At 41.6% G+C, this 21,284-nt stretch overlaps 1 protein-coding gene across 10 annotated transcripts in view; it reads right to left on the bottom strand.

Annotated features, from left to right (window-relative positions):
• Positions 1-21,284, bottom strand: part of TCF12 (transcription factor 12) — a 762,188-nt gene that overhangs the window by 78,946 nt on the left and 661,958 nt on the right. The window lies entirely within an intron of this gene.

Raw genomic sequence — 21,284 nt, forward strand, 5'->3', positions numbered from 1 at the left:
AAGAAAATAGAATGTTAGGTATTATTACGAAAGGAATGGAAAACAAAAATGAGGATGTTATAATGCCTTTGTATTGCTCCATTGTGCAACTGCACTTCAAATATTGTGTTCAGTTCTGGTCACTGCATCTTAAAAAAGATATAGTGGAATTAGAAAAGGTATAGAGAAGGGCGATGAAAAAGGGGATGGGACGACTTCACTATGAGGAAAGACTAAAGCGGCTAGGGCTCTTCAGCTTGGAGAAAATACGGCTGAGGGGAGCTATGATAGAGGTCTATAAAATAATGAGTGGAGTGGAACGGGTAGATGTGAATCGCTTGTTTACGCTTTCCAAAAATACTAGGACTAGAGGGCACGCAATGAAGCTACAAAGTAGTACACTTAAAACGAATCAGAGGAAATGTTTCTTCACTCAACGTGTAATTAAACTCTGGAATTTGTTGCCAGATAATGTAGCAAAAGCAGTTAGCTTAGCACGTTTAAAAGGGGTTTGGATGGCTTCCTAAAGGAAAAGTCCATAGACAATTATTAAAATGGACATGGGGAAAATCCACTGCTTATTTCTAGGATAAGAAGCATAAAATGTATTGCCTTTTTTGGGATCTTGCCAGGTACTTGTGACCTGGATTGGCCACTTTGGAACAGGATGCTGGGCTTGATGGACCTTCGGTCTGTCACAGTATTGCAATACTTATGTACATAACACAGAATTTGTGTAGAACTCATTTTACAGCTCAGAAGTTTCACTGCCACACAAAACTTTGAATGGAGATCAGAAGGCAGCAGCAACAGCCTATACAGGCTGGAAGAGAGGAGTTTGTAGAGTTTGACTTGGCACAAGTTTGGGCTAGATGAATGGGAAGACAAGAAGCTGCAGCACTAGCAAATGCCTGCATGGGCCCAAAAAGAGTAAAGAGTGGGGGTGGGAGAGGGGGACTGGATCCAATAGAGCCTAAGAGAGGCAGACTATGAACTGGGGAGGGGATGGGAGGGGGGGAGAAGGGGAATAAGAACCGAGGACGGGGACAAGTCTGGGGAGGAAGGGAAAAAAACGTGGGAAATGACAAAGAGAAAGAGAGAAAAAAACTTTGCTAAAGGGGCCAGTTCAGGGGATGGGAGACAGAGAAAAAGGGAGATCGAAAGGGGGGAGGACTGGAAGAGGGAGTTTATACATGATTTAGATGTATAAATATACGGAGATAGTTTGATGGTTGAGCCAGGGGAGGAAGAAATGACGAGCTAGGGGGTTTGACTCTAAGGGGTGGTGGAGAAGAAAAGATCAAGCTTGAGAATGGGGTTCAAGCCAAGGGGATGGGGCAGATGTATGGTGCCTGAAATTTATAACTGGACATCTATTAAGTAGAAAAAGAAATCTATTGTAAGTTTATTTTATTAGATTCTTGATATACAAACCTTTCTGTGGTACCTAAGCAATTTTACATATTACATACATGTACTGTAGGTATTTTCTCTTTTGTACCTGGTGGGCTCACAATCATTTTGTAAACCTGGGGTAATGGAGGGTTAAGTAACCTGCCCAGGGTTACAAGGAGATGCAGTGGGAATTGAACTTGTTTCCCCCTTGTTCTCAGCCCACTGTGCTAACCATTAAGCTACTCCTCTACACCTATGTGCCAAACTAGGCACCCAGATCTAACTCCAATAGAGCAGAAATGCCAATACACGCTGCTTGTTGGTTCACTGGCTATTTCCCTTGACCCATCTTTGATCTTTTCTATTCATGGCACTACAATATCCCCAAGTCAATTCTTTTCGGCATCTGGGAGTCATTCTGGACTCTCCTTTAAACCACAGATAGCTTCTGTCTGCAAATCTGGTTTTTACATTTTTAACCATGATTCATTTCACTCTCTTCTTCCTTCCCTTCTCATGTCCCGGATCGACTATTGTAATATTATCTATCCTGGGGTAACAAAAGCCTCTCTGAAAAGACTTCAGACCCTACAGAAGCCATTCATTTACTGTGTCATGTACTAGGCTTTTGCCCATGTTACCCCACTCCTCAAACAATACCACTGGCTCTCGACTGAATTCCATGTTAGGTTTAAACTCTTACTTCTCACCTTTAAGGCTTTATATTCTCTTACCATTCCGTATACGTCGATCCGCTTGTTGAGATCTATATATGATCCCTGACTGGTACTTCTTGGTCCCAAATATGCCAGAAACGAGTCTACGCTTCATTTTGTATTTTTCTTTACTGCTCCCTCCCTTTGGAATAGCCTACCCTAACAATTCCACAGGCCTATCCTACTTAGTCCTCTGGATCCTGGGTGTGCCTCATCTTTCCTTCAACACCTCTATTTGTATTTTTTAAATATTTTGTGTTTGGATGGTCTTGGATGTATGCATTTTCTATTGATAATATGGAATTCCTTTTCTATGTGCTATTTTTAGTTTGTAAACCACTAGCCCTGCTAGTCAGATTTGTGCAGTATAGAAAGATCCAAATAAATAAGAAAAATTTACATCTACTGTACAGCAGGCATAAATGTGTGCATGTACTCTTCATACATATTTGTATCTTTTATAAAACACATGGGTACATTACAACTATGCCTCAGTAACACCTACAAGTAGAGGGTAATTCTATAATGGTACATCCATTTTAAGCCCATGCATGAAGGGCAAAAATCACCTGCTTACAGCCTCTTTTATACAGCCACACAGGTGCTTATATGTCTTTACAAACTACTAGCACAAATCCAGCAGAAATCAAATCTTCCCAAAAGTCAGCAACAACTATCTTTCTCGGGCTATGTACATTGTAGCACCTTTTCTAATTTCTCCTCTCTATCCAATATCAGCTTCTGTAAGTTAATTGCCTCTGCTAGGCTTTCGGACTGTCCTCTTGGTGGTGGCTCCTCCATGGCTCATCAAGGATTGTTGTACTCCACTCTCCCCAATTATTTTAGATTTTAACACCAGCCCCACTGAAGGCATCAACCTACAGCAGTGGAAGCATGCTATTATTTGTCCTCGTCTCAAGCATTCCAGTTTAGACCCTGCTTTATTTTTCGCCTGATCACTAACCTCCAGTTTTTCATAAAGTTGGCAGATAAGGTACTTTTTCAACAACCGAATGATTTCTGGCCCTCTAACAATACTTTTCATCCAAGGCAATCCTTTTTTTTTTTTCAGAGGGTCATAGTACCGAAACAACTCTCCTTGAAATGACGAATGATATTATATTCAGCAATCTTCTAAGTATGGCAATAACCTCAAGATGTTCAATTCTTCACATCAAACATCACCTAACTATGGGTTTTTGCACATCAAAATTATGGAAAATGTATTAAAAACCAGTTAAGTAAAAGGAATCTAAACAGTGATGTAAATGGCTCAACACATCATCTCTCTTATCAGCACAGACAGTGATTACTGAAAATATGAAGTCTGTGTGATTATCTTGTGGTTGTTCCAAGGACCAAATTTTACTGTACATATGCTAAAAGATTTTTGGAAACTGTGTGCAGCAAAGAACAACTTTCATCTTCAGTTTTACGTTTCATATCAGCCTTTATCAGGGATGGGATGCCATGGCCTCCACCTCCTCTGCCTTTTAAGAGTGACACAAAGTTCTCAGAGTTAGGTTATATCAGGTCTTTATGGATACTGTGTTCTCTTACCATAGCAAAACCTCAAAAAGAAAGAGTAAAATGCCAACCAAATTAATAACTAAGTCATAACCAGCAGCCCTTTCATTTTGGCAGAACAAAATTCACACTTAAAAAGATTCTTTTAAAATTGTTGGCACATCTTTAATGCAAAAACTTTTTTTTGTGACATGGGATTTTAGTATTGAATAAGTGCCCCTCTGTTGGATACTGAAATGAAGGTGACTGCAGCAGACCTGTGTCCACATATAAAAATGGAGGACACACAGCTGTAAATACACTGGCTGATATTCAAAGGCACTTATCCGGCTAGTGCTGCTGAATATTACCTCTCACCACACTGGCACTATCTCTGGGCAGGACCATGGCAGAGCTTAAGCGCACAAGAACAGCCATAACGGGTCAGACCAATGGTTCATCTAGCCCAGTATTCTGTTTCCAACAGTGGTCAATCCAGGTCACAAGTACCTGGCAGACACCCAATTAGTAGGAACAGTCCATGCTACCAATCCAAGGGCAAGCAGTGGCTCCATCCTCTGAGTGGAGGCAGAGGTCAGTGGCATATTTATACAAGGTGCGTGTGTTGCATACACACCCCCTTGTAAGACTCGCCCCCCCCCTCCCTGCCCATACTTAAAAATAATCTCTGCTGCAGTCTTCACCTGGGCAGCAGCACTCACAGGCTGCCTGTGGCCTACACTGGGACATCCTCTCTGAACCATCCCTCCTCTTCTGATGCAACTTCCTGTTTGCGAAGGGTGGGACAATTCAGAGAGGACGTCCCGGTGCAGGCCGCAGGCAGCTTATGAGTTCTTATGCCTGATGTCACTGCCTGGGTGAAGATTGTAGTAGAGATTATTTTAAGTTACTAGGTGGAGGGGGAGGAGCAGCACAGGAAACACTCTCCCTGTAAAAATTCCTGGTTATGCCACTGCCAGATGATATCCAGTTAGCAGTGATATTCAGATCGTTAACAAGTTAGCTAACCAGATAAAACATTAGGACAACAAAAAGGCTGTCCTAACTTTAGCCAGTTTAGTAGTCTGAATATTGCTGCTAACCTGAAAGTACCTCCCGGTCAGCACTTCTTCCCAGATAATTCAATCCATGCGGTATCTGGATACTTGTACTTAATATCTGGTGGTTTTTTTCCCCCACATTAACTACAAGAGGTCCAAAAATAGGTGTATAAGGATGAGAGACAGCGACACAACAATAAAATTCATGGGAATCCCTGACCTGCGGAAGACCTTTGCAGGGATATATGTTTCTAGTTCATTACTTTTTTCGGCACACTGCCTCAGCATACTGTACTAATCACAATCACAATTTAAACTGCCAAATACTGCAGAGTGAAAATCGTTTATGCAGCCTGAGCAGTCTCCTCCTGCAATGATGAATGTCTACAACCGGAAGAGGACAGAACTGTTAATCTTCAAAGGCCATTTCCTTTCTGAAGTAACAGTGTGGCAATTAAGTGATTTTAACCATACTCTGAACAGATCTGACCTGGAAGTCACATGGGCGGGTCACTGCCTCCAAGAGGAGTTTCGATTCACTCAAACCTCCTCTGTTAAACTGCCAGCCTGGACCAGCACTACAGTATTACATTCACCTTGGTGCTCTGACTCCCATACCAAAAATATTAAAGTATTAGGGAGTTATTTGCACATGCTGCTGGGTAGTGTATGCCAGAGAGAACCTTTGGCTAGGCCCAGAGTTCTATTGCTATATCCTATGACCACCTCACAGCCCCAAACTTGTTGAATCTTATTTAGATGAAAAATAGCAGTGATATGCATTTATCAGGGCACATGTAGTACTATGGTCAGACCACAGCAAGCTCACTTTCACACTACAATGGAAAGAAAATGGCAAGAAAAGAGAACCAAGAACCCACCATACATTCACAACCACAGGAAAAGTAGATAACCACACATTCTGGACAACAACAATAAATGAACTCAATGACATACCACCTGAGGATAAACATTTCATGAGAAATTGGGACGAAACAAGTGAAAACACACTAAACAAAATAGCACCACTCAAAACAAAAATCACAAAACAACCACATCCCTGATTTAATGACAAACTACTACACATGAAGAAACTCTGTAGAAACTAGAAAGAGCACGGGCCAAAAACAAAACAGACACAAACAAAATATTTGAACTACTGAAAACCCAGAACACATTGGCGACAACTGAAACACCACCAACTACACACGAGCATGCACAATACTTCAAAAACAAAATAAACACAAGATGACGTTTAATGTGAGCAAGTGCAAAGTGATGCATGTGGGAAAGAGGAACCCAAACTATAGCTATGTAATGCAAGATTCCACCTTAGGAGTCACCAACCAAGAAAGGGATCTCGGCGTCATTGTTGATGATACGTTGAAATGTTCTGATGAGTGTGCAGCAGCAGCTAAGAAAGCAAATAGAATGTTAGGTATTATAAAGGAATGGAAAACATAAATGAGGCTGTTATAATGACTTTGTATCGCTTCATAGTGTGACCGCATCTCGAATATTGTGTTCAATTCTAGTCACCGCATCTCAAAAAAGATATAGAAAAGGTACAGAGAAGGGAAACAAAAATGATAAAGGGGATGGGACAACTTCCCTATGAGGAAAGACTAAGTGGCTAGGGATCTTCAACTTGGAGAAAAGACGGCTGAGGGGAGATATGGAGGGTTAAGTGACTTGCCCAGAGTCACAAGGAGCTGCCTGTGCCTGAAGTGGGAATCAAACTCAGTTCCTCAGGACCAAAGTCCACCATCCTAACCACTAGGCCACTCCACTCCTCCTACTTATCATTTCTATAGCGCTACTAGATGTACGCAGCACTGTACACGAACATGAAGAGACAGTCCTTGCTCGAAAGAGCTTACAATCTAATTAGGACAGACAAACAGGACAAATAAGAGATAAGGGAAGTACTGAGGTGGGTATGATAAAATAAGGGTACTGAACAAGTGAGTAAGGGTTAGGAGTTAAAAGCAGCATCAAAAAGGTGGGCTTTTAGCTTAGACTTGAAGACAGCCAGAGATGAAGCTTGACAGACCGGCTCAGGAAGTTTATTCCAGGCATATGGTGCAGCAAGATAAAAGGAACGGAGTCTGGAGTTGGTGGTGGAGGAGAAGGGTGCAGATAAGAGAGATTTACCCAGTGAACAGAGTTCCCAGGGAGGAATGTAGGGAGAGATGAGAGTGGAGGGGTACTGAGGAGCTGCAGAGTGAATGCACTTATAAGTCAATAAGAGGAGTTTGAACTGTATGCGGAAACGGATAGGGAGCCAGCGAACTGACTTGAGGAGAAGGCTAATATAAGAATAGCGACACTGGTGAAATATAAGTCATGCGGCAGAATTTTGAACTGATTGAAGAGGAGAGAGATGGCTAAGTGGGAGACCTGTGAGAAGCAAGTTGCAATAGTCTAAGCGAGAGGTGATAAGAGTGTGGATAAGGGTTCTATTAGTGTGCTCAGAAAGGAAAGGTCGAATAAACATCTGTAAAATAATGAGTGGAGTGGAACGGGTAGACGTGAATTGCTTGTTTATTCTTTCCAAAAATACTAGGACTAGGGGGCACGCAATGAAGCTACAAAGTAATACATTTAAAACGAATTGGACAAAATATTTCTTCACTCAACATGTTATTAAACTCTGGAATTCATTGCCAGAGAATGTGGTAAAAGCAGTTAGCTTAGCGAAGTTTAAAAAAGATCTGGATGGCTTCCTAAAGGAAAAGTCCATAGACAATTATTAAAATGGACTTGGGGAAAATCTACTGCTTATTTCTAGAATATGCAGCATAAAATGCATTGAACTGTTTTGGGATCTTGCCAGGCACTTGTAACCTGGTTTGGGCACTTTTGGAAGCAGGATACTGGGTTTAATGGGCCTTCAGTGTGTCCCAGTATGACAATACTTATGTACTTATGCATACTGCTTACTTGACAAATGCGCCAACTACATGATGAAAAACTCACCAGACTGGTTCATCGAGTACCTCACTAAAAACATCACATACATATTTGAAAGAGGTCAATTTCTAACAGACAAAGGCAATGTGGAGGGGCATAATTGAACGCGAATGCCCATCTCCATGGGCGTCTATGTCCGAAAACGGGTATGTGAAGAGGCGGGACAGACCGTATTATCGAAAAATATGGGCGTCCATCTTTCGTTTCGAAAATACGGTTTGGACGGACAAAATGCCATGGATTTGGTCCCTTCTGAGATGGGCGTTTTTGTTTTTTTTAGTGATAATGGAAACTAAAACGCCCAGCTCAGAAATGTCCCAATCCAAGCCATTTGGTCGTGGGAGGGACAAATATACAACACTACCATAGCTCTTAGGGGTGAAGGGGGCAACTACATGTGGGTACAGTGGGTTTTAGAGGCCTCCCATTTACCACCACAAGTGTTACGGGTGGGGGTGGGGGGTATGGGCCTGGGTCGGCCTGCCTGAAGTGCACTGCAGTACCCACTAAAGGTGCTCCAGGGACAGGACTTGTTGCTGGTGTATAACCTTGGCACAGAAGTTCACACCTGAAGACTAATCTCGCTGAAAATGTCCTTTATTTGGATAAGCACGTTTACTCACAGTTAACTGCAGATCAGAGGTTGTGCCCCACTGGCAACGAGTCTCGCTGGTACTGAGATGAGCAGTAGGTCCGAGCTGGCAGAATGGTGTACAATGCCCTCTTTCAGCTGTAACGTGGCTAACACATGAAAGGGATCTAAAAGTGTCTTACACAAATGGCCACTACCTCATGGACTATCGGAAACAAAACAGGGCACACTCTGACCCAGTAAGCAGAGGGAAAAGCACCATGGGAGTACAGCCTACCAACTACCAACATCGTGAGCATTTAACACAAGCTAGTGGAATCACGGAGCCCAATACCCTACACCCACCACAATGCATTGCTGATGTGACTCTGCAGTGCCCTTAACAGAAAAGGTGTCACACTCACCCGAGACCCACATCAGAACCAGGGAAAGGCTGTCAGAGGATAGAACACATTCTGCTGTCATGGAGGTGGGTACGGCATTTGAGGCTGGCATACAGGCTAGGAAAAAAGTATGTAAAGTGGGTGTTTTTTGGTGGGAGGGGGTTAGTGACCCCTGGGGGTATCAGGGGAGGTCATCCCCGATTCCCTCCGGTGGTCATCTGGTCAGTTGGGGCACTTCTTTGGGACTTGGACCTGAAAAAAAAGGGTCCAAATAAAGCGGCCAAATTCTCGTCAAAAACGCCCTTCTTGTTTTATCAGCTAAAGACGCCCATCTCTCCTCGGCCAATAACCACACCCCAGTCCCGCCTTCACCACGCCTCCGTGATCTTTGTTCATCTCCATGACAGACTGCAGGTGAGGACGCCAAAAATCGGGTTTCGATTATACCAATTTGGGCTCCCACGGGAAACGGATGCCCATCTCCCGATTTGGGTCGAAATATGGGCGTCTTTCTCTTTTGAAAATAAGCCTGATAGTAGTTACACCTATCCCCAAAAACACTACCAGCAAGATCAGCGATATCACAAATTACAGACCAGCAGCCTCAATACCACTATTGACCAAAATAACGGAAGGTCTAGTAACACAGCAACTAATAGTACTTGACAAAATTCTCAATTCTTCAAAAATCCCAATCAGGTTTCAGACCACAACACAGCACTGAAACAGTCATAACCACCCTGATAATAAAATTCAGAGGCACAATATGCCAAGGACAAAATTATTACTACTACAATTCGACAAGTGCGTTCGACCTAGTAGACCACACCACACTAATGATACTTACTAGACAACATAGGAATCAGCAGTGCAGTGGCAACATGGTTCATTGTAAAGATATTCAACCAAACATCAACCTCATAGATTCCTGAGTGCGGGGTACCACAGGGATCACCAATATCACTAATACTGTTTGATTTAATGATCGTGCCACTCGGAAAAAAAACTGGCATTAATGGGTTTCAACCCATTTATATCAGCAGACGATGTCACCATCTTCATACCTTTCCAAAACAATATCACAAATCTACAGGACAAAATAAAAAACGGACTGGACCTCATGGAAGAATGGGCAACAACTTTCAAACTCAAACTGAACAGAGACAAAACCAAACTCCTAGTACTATCCAGCCTACACAACACCACATCCTACCAAAAATTCACAATCAACCAACAAACATACCACATCGAAACACAACTTAAAATACTAGAAATCATTCTCGACAAACATCTAACACTGGACAATCAAATATCAGTAGTAACATCATAATGCTTCAGAACACTATGGAAAATGAGAAGAATAAGAGACTATTTTCCTAGACAATCTTTCCGGATACTGGTCCAATCAACTATACTATCACAACTAGACTACTGCAATGCAGCATATGTAGGGTGCAAGGAAAACACACTAAAATCGCAGCAAACAGTCCAAAACACGGCAGCAAAGCTGATTTTCAAGAAATTAAAATATGAAAGAGCAACCTCACTGCTTGAAACACTACATTGGCTACCGGTCAAGGCAAGAATATTTTTCAAAGCGAGCACCCTAATCTTCAAAAGGCACCTGAATTTATGCGCAACATGATTGAACTATCCTCAAGAAATGCCAGCCTAGAAAACAGAAACTACCTACTCCTACATCTACCCAACTGCAGAAACACTATCTACAAAACTATTACAAAGCAGGATTTAGCTACCTGGGTTCCAAATGGTGAAACTTGATACCAAAAACCATAAGAAGCATCACGAATCTCCTCCAATTCAGAAAAGGGGAAGGGGAAAGGGAATGGGACTTATATACCGTCTTTCTGTGGTTTTTCCAACTACATTCAAAGCGGTTTACATATTATATACAGGTACTTATTTGTACCTGGGACAATGGAGGGTTAAATGACTTGCCCATAGTCACAAGGAGCTGCAGTGGGAATCAAACCCAATTCCCCAAAATCAGAGTCTGCTGCACTAACCACTAGGCTACTCCTCCACTCCATAAAGAAATGAAAACCTACTTCTTCAAAAAATTCTACAGCTATTCACAAAGATATCATCACTTTCCTTTCAAATCTGCCTCTTCAAAAACTATATGAATAAATATCACCAAAACTCTACAACTGAACACAAAAGCTACCACTACCTTTTCCACTTCAAATCTATCTCTTCAAAAACTCTATGAATATCCGAACTATTGATGTCCTCTCCGTACTGCAAAACACTACTTTAACTCCACAAAAATGTTAAGTGCAAGATTCGCTTATATGCATGGTTTCAGACCGCTCCTCTGCAGGAAAGACTCCGCATAAGCGTGCGCATGGAATATGGAAGCCGATTGGCGCGTGACAAAGGGGCGGTAAATTTGAAATCTCGTTGGTTAACTGCCACAGGCAGAATAAGCGAAAGAATGTTGTTACAGTGTACACTGGAGTCATCATCGTCTTTGCGCAACTGTAAGACTTTAACACTGGCTGAACGAATAGAAGTTCTTAAAAAATTAGAAAACAAACAAAGTCAAGCATCTATTGCTAAAGAATATGGTGTCAATCCCAGTCAAATTTCACATATCTTGAAGCAGAAAGACCAGTTTCTGGAAGACTGGCAAAACAATACAAATCCACACCAGAAACGAAAACGGGCGGGAAAAGCTGAGGAGGTAGAGTAAGCTCTTCTTCGGTGGTTTTCTGAAGTCAGGAGCAGACAGTTTCCTGTCAGTGGTCCACTGCTTATGGAGAAAGCTAATCAGCTAGCTGAAAGTCTTGGACTAACTGAATTCAAAGCCACTGTTGGATGGTAGGAAAGATGGAAGGAGAGGAACAACATAAAATTCAAGAAACAGCATGGTGAAAAACAAGACGCTGATGACTTTGGTGCTGAAAATTGGGTTGTTTCAGTTCTTCCTACCATCTTGAATGAGTCTGCACCTCATGACATTTTCAATGCTGATGAAAACGGACTCTACTTGCGAGCGATTCCTGATGGAACACTTGCATTCAAACAAGCCGAAACTACAGGAAGTAAAACGTTGAAGGACCGACTGACGATCCTCCTTTGCTGCAATATGGATGGGAGTGAGAAGTTGGAACCACTCGTCATTGGAAAGAGCAAACAGCCCCGTTGCTTCAAGAATGTTAAGCGACTTCCTGTGTCATACGAGGCTAACGCAAATTCATGGATGACTGGGGAAATTTGGAAGCAGTGGCTAAAGAAGTTAGACACTAGAATGTGGGCACAAAAGTGTCAGATTTTGTTGCTTTGTGATAATTGTGCTGCACACAGTGATGATGTCAGGCTAACATCAAGGTGGTCTTCCTGCCACCAAACACTATCGCTCTGATCCAACCTATGGATCAGGGCATAATAGCCAATTTCAAACATTATCAGGCTCTTGTGCTACGTCGTCTGATGTGCGTTATGGATGACCAGACTGCCAAGGATAAACGTGCTGCTGAACTGGCTCGTAATCTATCACTGTTGGATTCCCTACATATGCAGAAAGAAGCCTGGAATCATGTTACAAAGGCAACCATTCTGAACTACTACAAGCGGGCAAGTTTGGATGTGGAGAGGGACGAAACAGATGCAGCTGTTGCAAACGCGTCAGATGAACAGGCTATTGACATCCCAGCCGGTGTTACTGAAGAGGAGTTTCATCACTACGTACCTGTTGATTACGATCTACAAACAGCTGATGAGAGCACTGATGTCGAGATATGCACCTACACGCAGACAACGGGTGATGATGAAACAGATGATGAAATGAGCAGCGAGGCACATGCTGATGAAATTCAACAACCTCCTGTCACTTTTGGAAGAGCGCTGGAGAGTCTCAACACCGTGCGGGCCTATCTGGAGGCCACTGGATGTCAGTGCTATGACAGTTTTTACCGTCTGGCAGACGTAGTCTATGGAACTCACAGACACAAGAGTGTACAGAGGACTATCACTGATTACTTCAAGTAAGCCTAATGTCACTTAACGGAGACTGTATACTGTACTTATAATAAATAGTACTGTACATATGTTTATCAGATGTCAAGCTTCCTTTTTGGGTCACAATGGTTAAGTGCACACTCCAGTTAACTGCATGTATTTCTTTGGTCCCAGACCCTTGCACTTAAGCGGACTGCACTATATATATATATATATATATATATATATATAGATATATAGATATATAGATATATAGATATAGATATATATATATCTATATAGATATATATATAGAGAGAGAGAAGTGCTGCTTAAAAATTTAGTACATGCTAGATTTAATGCGTACAATTCTACAAATTAATGTGCACTAAAAAGTTTTCATGCATGTTAAAATTTTAGTAAAACAAGTATGTGAAATAAACCAAAAACAAACTGAAAATGTTTGACCTGTGAACATCCTTCAATCTAAAAACTGCTTTGCACCTTCAAACAAAAAACCTACACCACCTTTTGATCTATCACCTAAAATATACCTTGTACTTTATCAAATTACCACCATAATGACTGCTTTGATAAGGCAGACAATGGATTTCCATGTGTTTTAAATTCTACCAATCAGAACTACTCCTGTCTGTTCTAAATTCCCTAGGACACCCAATCAACTGCTTCAGTTTTGTTCTAAATAGCACATCCCAAGCTTCCCCATGATGGCTCTCCATCTATCAGTGCCATAGCGAGGGCGGCTGACACACAGGGCGGGTCACCGCTGCGCACCCCCCCCAGGTGCAGCACGGCGCACCCCCCCTCGGCGCGCGCACCCCCCCCCCGGAGCGCATTCTTACCAATGACATAGGAAAGGGGACGGGTTGGAGGGCCGCTCCGCCCCGAGTGCACGTCGCTGGGAGCTGCGTCGGCTCCGCTGGTTCCCTGCTGTCTCTGCCCCGGAACAGGAAGTAACCTGTTCCGGGGCAGAGAGAGCAGGGAACCAGCGGAGCTGACAGCCCCCCAGCGGCGTGCACCCGGGGCGGACCGCCCCACTGCCCCCCCTTCCTACACCACTGCCATCTGTTATGCTTATACCACTTTTAACCTTTACACTGTGCTTTATTTTGCTACTACCCTGTTATATTAACTACAAATGTATCTAATACCGTATTATAAGTAAATGCTAACTTGCTGTAACTCGCTTTGAATTCTCTATTGGAAAAGCATGTAATAAGATAGTTGTGATGATGATGATATGGAACTGCAGAGCAAGAACCTCTTTATTCTAATTTATTCTTTTTTAGATTTTGCTCACACCTTTTTCAGTATGACTAATCACTGCAAAAATACTTTAAGGACTGAGGAAAAACTAAATAGGGCCTTTTGCTTTTGACTTTACAAGTATCCTTTTGCACGTTTTCTACTTTTTTTTTTTTCAAATTGCACCTTCTTTTGCTCTACCTGGTCTTCAGTACACCTGTTACTGCTCTCACCAACCATAAGAAGGGTACATCCTTTCAGCCTGCTTGACCTCTGTTCTGTTAGTAAACAGGAAAGAACACCAGTAGCAAGACCTGGCAGACAGAGACCACCACAAGGAAGACTGTCACAATAGTGTGAAGGAGGACGGTGGTCAGAGTAGCAAACACTGTAAACCCAGGAACAACCTATGTTGTTATTTTACAAGAGATGTGAAAGAACAATGCTTGTAATGGTTCACAAATGATCTTAGACAGAGAGGGCTCCTTGCACACGTGAAAGCAAAGGAAAAGGGGCTGGAGGATGAAATCTCCTGATATTTCAAAATCCTTCAAGGTGTCAGTATGGTATCTGTGCTAGACAGATGCTTTTATATGGTGTGTGTGTGTGTGTAACCCCCTACAGTTTTTTGCAGTTTTCTCAGCAACTGCTTTTAATTTCAGTGAGAAATTTTACATACTCAGTCATCATACTTAAAATATTACTATCATAAGCTATGTTTATGCCACTGCCATTTTAGCGTTACTACATAGCGATTTTTGCACGTTAAAAATGTTCAAGGTAAAACACAGTAAAATAACACAATTAACAATGTGTCAGAATTTTGCAGTCATGCAGACAAATTTTCTTCACAGGACTAAGCTTCCATTTCTTGAAATGATATGCAGCCACTATATTGTCTTTGCTCTGAAACTGTTCACGCAGTGTCTGGTTTCACATTTTGTCCGCTACCGACACCTTTATACATGATTGCAGTTCCGATCCAAAATGCTTTTAAAGAAATTATCTGTAAATTATCATATTATCAAGTACAAATTATTGTTTACAAAAGTCTACATCATTGTGACATCATTAACAGTCCAAATAATGGTAGTTTTACAGTGCAAATATTTTTGAAGGTGTGAAAATTGCTGGGTGGTCACGCTAAGAAGTCCGTAACTATGCCGCGTTTAAAGATAATCTCTTTCCACTCAGCACATAAATTTAGACAACAACTAAAGCTACAAAATCATGCTGAAATTCAAAGCAGTTGCTGAGAAAACAGCAAAAAAACTTTTAAGGAGTTACTTTTTTTTTTTTTTTTGCCTCATCCTGTATATACATAGATAGATAAATAGCTATAGACATCTACAGAGAGAAAGAGATGTATCACTAATATATAGATATAACACTCGAAAGCTCAGAAGTTTTGCATTCGTTTTACGAACCCACAGATCCTTTCTTTAAAGGTTTGACTCTCTTCTGAGCCTTCGAATGTGTTATATCTATATCTTAGTGATACATCTCTCTCTCACACACAATGATGTAGACTTTTGTAAACAATAATTTGTAGTTGATATGATAATTTACAGATAATTTCTTTAAAAGCATTTTGGATCGGAAATGCAATCATGGGCAAGGTGTCGGTAGCGGACCAAATGAGAAACCAGACACCGCGTGAACAGTTTCAGAGCAAAGGTGATGTGGAGGGGCATAATCAAAGGGGCGCCCAAGTTTTCCTGAGGACGTCCTTGCAGGACGTCCCCGCTAAGGGGTGGGGAAACCCGTATTATCGAAACAAGATAGGCGTCCATCTTTCGTTTCGATAATACGGTCGGAGACACCCAAATCTCAACATTTAGGTCAACCTTAGAGATGGTCTTCCCCAATTTTCGGCGATAATGGAAACCGAGGACGCCATTCTCAGAAACAACCAAATCCAAGGCATTTGGTTGTGGGAGGAGCCAGCATTCGTAGTGCACTGGTCCCCCTCACATGCCAGGACACCAACCGGGCACCCTAGGGGGCACTGCAGTGTACTTCAGAAAAAGCTCCCAGGTGCATAGCTCCCTTACTTTGTGTGCTGAGCCCCCCAAACCCACTCCCCACAACTGTTCACCACTACCACAGCTTTTAGGGATGAAGGGGGGCACCAAATGTGGGTACAGCGGGTTTGTGGTGGGTTTTGGAGGGCTCATATTTACCACCACAACAGGTGGGGGGGGGGGGGGGGATGGGCCCGAGTCCGCCTGCCTGAAGTACACTGCAGTACCCACTAAAACTGCTCCAGGGACCTGCATACTGCTGTCATGGAGCTGGGTATGATATCTGAGGCTGGAAAAAATATTTAAAAAAAAATTTTTTTAGCGTGGGAGGGGGGTTAGTGACCACTGGGGGAGTAAGGGGAGGTCATCCCCGATTCCCTCTGGGGGTCATCTGGTCATTTAGGGCACATTTTTGTGGCTTGGTCGTAAAAAAAAAAAAAGGACCAAGTCAGCCAAGTGTTCGTCAAGGACGCCCTTCTTTTTTCCATTATCGGCCAAGGACGCCCATGTGTTAAGCACGCCCCAGTCCCGCCTTCGCTATGCTTCCGACATGCCCCCGTGAACTTTGGTCGTCCCCGCAACGAAAAGCAGTTGAGGACGCCTAAAATCGGCTTTCGATTATGCCGATTTGGGCGACCCTGGGAGAAGGACGCCCATCTTTTTCGAAAATAAGCCCGACAGTGGCTGCTTTACCCCCCCCCCCCCCCCAATTTGGTTTGTATACTTTCACTGTTTTCCCAAAAGACCCGTGCCTTTTTAAAAAGGCCGTGCGTGCAACATCTCCTTGCTTTCATCCAAATGCATGCATCATCAGACACCTTCTCCAGTGTACACTGTAAATCAGTGAGGCAGAGTACTCTAGTTAAAGAACAGCTCCGAATGCACATGGCTGGAAAACAAAATGCACCTGCAGAAACCTAAATTCTCTCAGATTAGCTACCTCAGCAGAACAATGATGAACAAGACATTTTTCTTTTAGGTATGAGGGGGAGGATTAAAGGGGTGGGGGTGGGGGGAGGGAAACATTAATTGTTTCACTACAACACTCAATCCAATCTTTCAGCATAAAGATATTTTCAGTTGATACAGCAAATATATTTGTAGCAGCTGTTAAGGTAGACTGTGTTTCTTCCACATTGACCCTTGCCATTCTTTTATCATATATAACATGCAAACCATAGTGTGCTTTTTCCAAACAAGCACAGTCCTCTTGTTAGTCTCACCCCCTAAAAACAGTCCACTGCTACAATTGAAAAGGGAGTACATAAATTGGATTAATACTTGTTCATGGTATGCTGGAAAAAGCATGCTAGCCACAAGCCACCATTAGTGGCATTATGAAAATTATATAAGGAAACTATAACTTTCTTTGTGCTGTATTCATAAAAGCTTTGATTGATGAACACTAAACAAGAGACAACATAAATCACTATGGACATGAGAGAAAATGCTAAAATGGGCAACATTAAAAAAAAAAAAAAAACAACCCGATGTAAAAACTGCTGCTGCTAATTCAGCAATGCTCCACTACAGAGCGGAACAGCACTGAAATGACATCAGCCAAAGTGTAATTCCAGATCCCTGTTAAACAACAGATTTAAGTCAATGGGCCTTTCACAGTCCTGTCTACGGGCAGAGAACAGCTGTTCAACTTTTACTAGGCAGCTGAAGCCAGAGTGTCTCAGAAAGCTGCAGTTACCCACTAATAGCTTCAAGCAGCTGCCCACAGTTCATCATCCCTACGCTGAAAGACATCTTCCCCGATCCACAACGCTCCAACACTCATACTTGCAGGTGACGGAAAAGACTGCATTAGTGAACATTTATTTTGAAACAAAGAATCCTTTGAAATTAATACTGTGTGCAAAATCTGAAGTATGTGAGAAGTATGGAGTGAATAGCCTGTTGCATCCAAGCGAGAAGATTTCAGATTGAATACCTCACACATTTTAAAACTTATGAAGGCTGATAACTTGTTGCCAAACCTATATTTAGATTAATCGAGGCTTTTAGCATACTTGCCATAAAACAACTTGCAAGGAACTCTTTCACAACTGCTATACTACAGAACTAAGAGACTGTAAAGGCTCTGCTACAATGAAAAAGTAGCCCTGATATACCCACCACCAAATTCCAGCATTTTACGGACAATATTCAGATAGGCCACACACGTGCATGCTTTTAGCCACACAGAAGAGAACTTGAATTAATGTGTTAGTGATTAACACCCAACACCTTTTTCTATTCCATCATATAAGAAACTTATCTAGTCTTGTCCTTGACAAGTCATAATTTGGAATATATAGATTCCTAGAAAAATTACAAATGAATCCTTCCTGAAGCAAAGTGTCCACCTACCAGTAGGGGGAGATAGAGAGCACTGAAAAACCATAGTGCCTCTTGGCCAGCTAGCTCCATCTGCCTCTCAGTATTCTCTATCTCCCCCTGCTGGTAGGTGGACACAACCCATTCGTAATGGATTCATCTGCTTGATGACAAGGAAAAACTGGTTAAAGGATAGAAAACAGAGAGTAGGGTTAAATGGTCAGTATTCTCAATGGAGAAGGGTAGATAGTGGGGTTCCCCAGGGGTCTGTGTTGGGAATGCTGCTTTTTAACCTATTTATAAATGATCTGGATATGGGAATAACTAGTGAAATAATTAAATTTGCTGACGACACAAAGTTATTCAAAGTTGTTAAATCGAAAGAGGATTGTGAAAAATTGCAAGACAACCTTACAAGACTGGGCATCCAAATGGCAGATGTTTAATGTGAGCAAGTGCAAAGTGATGCATGTGGGAAAGAGGAACCTGAACTATAGTTACGTGATGCAAGATTCCACGTTAGGAGTCACCGACCAGGAAAAGGATCTAAGAGTCATCGTTAATGATACTTTCAAAACCTCTGCTCCGTGTGCTGTGGCAGCAAAGAAATCAAATAGAATATTAGGTATTATTAGGAAAAAAATGGAAAATAAAAATGAGGATGTTATAATGCCTTTGTATCACTCCATGGTGTGACCACACATTGAATATTGTGTTCAATTCTGATCACCGCATCTCAAAAACGATATAGTGGAATTAGAAAAGGGCGACGAAAATGATAAAGGGGATGTGACAACTTTCCTATGAGGAAAGGCTAAAGCAGCTAGGGCTCTTCAGCATTGAGAAGAGATGGCTGAGGGGAAAATATGTTAGAGGTTTATAAAATACTGCTGGAGTGGAACATGTAAATCGTTTGTTTACTCTTTCCAAAAATACTAGGACTAGGGGGCACACACAGAAGCTACTGAGTAGTAAGATTAAAAGGAATTGGAGAAAATATTTCTTCACTCAACATGTAATTAAACTCTGGAATTCGGTGCCAGAGAATTTAGTAAAAACAGTTACTTTAGTGGGGTTTAAAAAAGGTTTGATAGCTTGCTAAAAGAAAAGACCATAAGCCATTATTAAAATGGACTTGGGGAAAATTAACTGCTTATTTTTAGGATAAGCATCATAAAATGTATTATACTGTTTTGTGATGGACCTTTGGTCTGTCTCAGTATGGCAACACTTATGTAACTACAGGAGTTAACCCACAGTAGCTGCTAAACCTCCGCAATAACTACTGGGGGCTATTTCAGCACTTTGGGAAGGCATCCATGCAACCAACATGGGGCGATGGTTATAGGTTAACAGCACAACTGCTATTGTGGTTCACTATTTAAAACTCTCTTGAAAACCCTTCTACTTTAAGAAAAAATTTGGGCAATTTATTCTAGGTCTTCTACGTGCCTGTCATCTCTAGAAAAGCATATATATTTTTGTTCTATTACCTTTTATGCCCTCTCTCCCTGAATGATATGTTTTTTTGAAAATGTCTTTCTAATTATTGGTTAACTGCATTGCTCTGCTGGACAGTTAATTGTGGTATATCAAATTTAAATAACAAACATAAATATTAACATTATTTGCTGCTTTAGCATTTAACACTTAATAATGACCCCTTGCTGACCATAGAGTCTTATTCCAGTCCATTTTTCTGCCCCTAACAGGAATTCCCACATTTAAGGGGTAATTCTATAAAATGAGTGCTAACATTTCTATGCCCATTACAAGTGTAAATGATTGAATAATGGCACATATGTGCACATATGCACATAAATGTTAAAATTCTGGCTAAGTGCTATTTTGTAAATGCACATTTATTTATTTGTACAATTTGGTATCTGCAAAATCACCTAAGTATTTGATGTGGCTTACAATAAGCCTTATAATAAAACAGATTGTCACATCAAAACAGAATAAAATTAACACACTGTTAGAAATTTTTTTGCAGACACATAAGGAAAGGGAGAAGCATTGTACAACAGGCATAACCAAAGCACTGTGACAAAATTACACTAAAGAGAACACAGGAGGGAATATAACTAAAATAATTAGGTAGAGAAAGTCTTTTTAAACAACTGTTTGTCTTTAATGCTGGCTTAAATCTAAAATACAATGGATCTGATCTGATAAAAACTGGAAGGTGGTTCCAAAGAGATGGAGCCAAACAACCAAAGGCTGAAGAATGAGAGGAATCAAGTACCAATTTCCTAGGTTAAGGAATAAGAAGAAGATTGGTACTTGCGAAACACAGTGTTCTTTAATGGTTGATAAGGTATGAGATAATTAAATAAATATGCAGGGCATCCAATATAAAATGATTTTATATGCCAAAAGAATCTTAAACTGCATCCTACTAGATATAAGAAGCCAGCGGTGCTCAATTAATAACGGTGCTATGTGATCATAACGACTAGCTCTATATAATAATTTTAATGCAATGTTCTGAAGGATGATACGCTGAAACCTTCTGCTCAGTGTGCTGCTGCGGCTAGGAAAGCGAATAGAATGTTGGGTGTTATTAGGAAGGGTATGGAGTCCAGGTGTGCGGATGTTATAATGCCGTTGTATCGCTCCATGGTGCGACCGCACCTGGAGTATTGTGTTCAGTACTGGTCTCCGTATCTCAAAAAAGATATAGTAGAATTGGAAAAGGTACAGCGAAGGGCGACGAAAATGATAGTGGGGATGGGACGACTTTCCTATGAAGAGAGGCTGAGAAGGCTAGGGCTTTTCAGCTTGGAGAAGAGACGGCTGAGGGGAGATATGATAGAAGTGTATAAAATAATGAGTGGAATGGATCGGGTGGATGTGAAGCGACTGTTCACGCTATCCAAAAATACTAGGACTAGAGGGCATGAGTTGAAGCTACAGTGTGGTAAATTTAAAACGAATCGGAGAAAATTTTTCTTCACCCAACGTGTAATTAGACTCTGGAATTCATTGCCGGAGAACGTGGTACGGGCGGTTAGCTTGACGGAGTTTAAAAAGGGGTTAGATAGATTCCTAAAGGACAAGTCCATAGACCGCTATTAAATGGACTGGAAAAATTCCTC

This window comes from Microcaecilia unicolor, chromosome 1 (assembly GCF_901765095.1).
Source record: "Microcaecilia unicolor chromosome 1, aMicUni1.1, whole genome shotgun sequence".
NCBI classification, from domain to species: domain Eukaryota; kingdom Metazoa; phylum Chordata; class Amphibia; order Gymnophiona; family Siphonopidae; genus Microcaecilia; species Microcaecilia unicolor.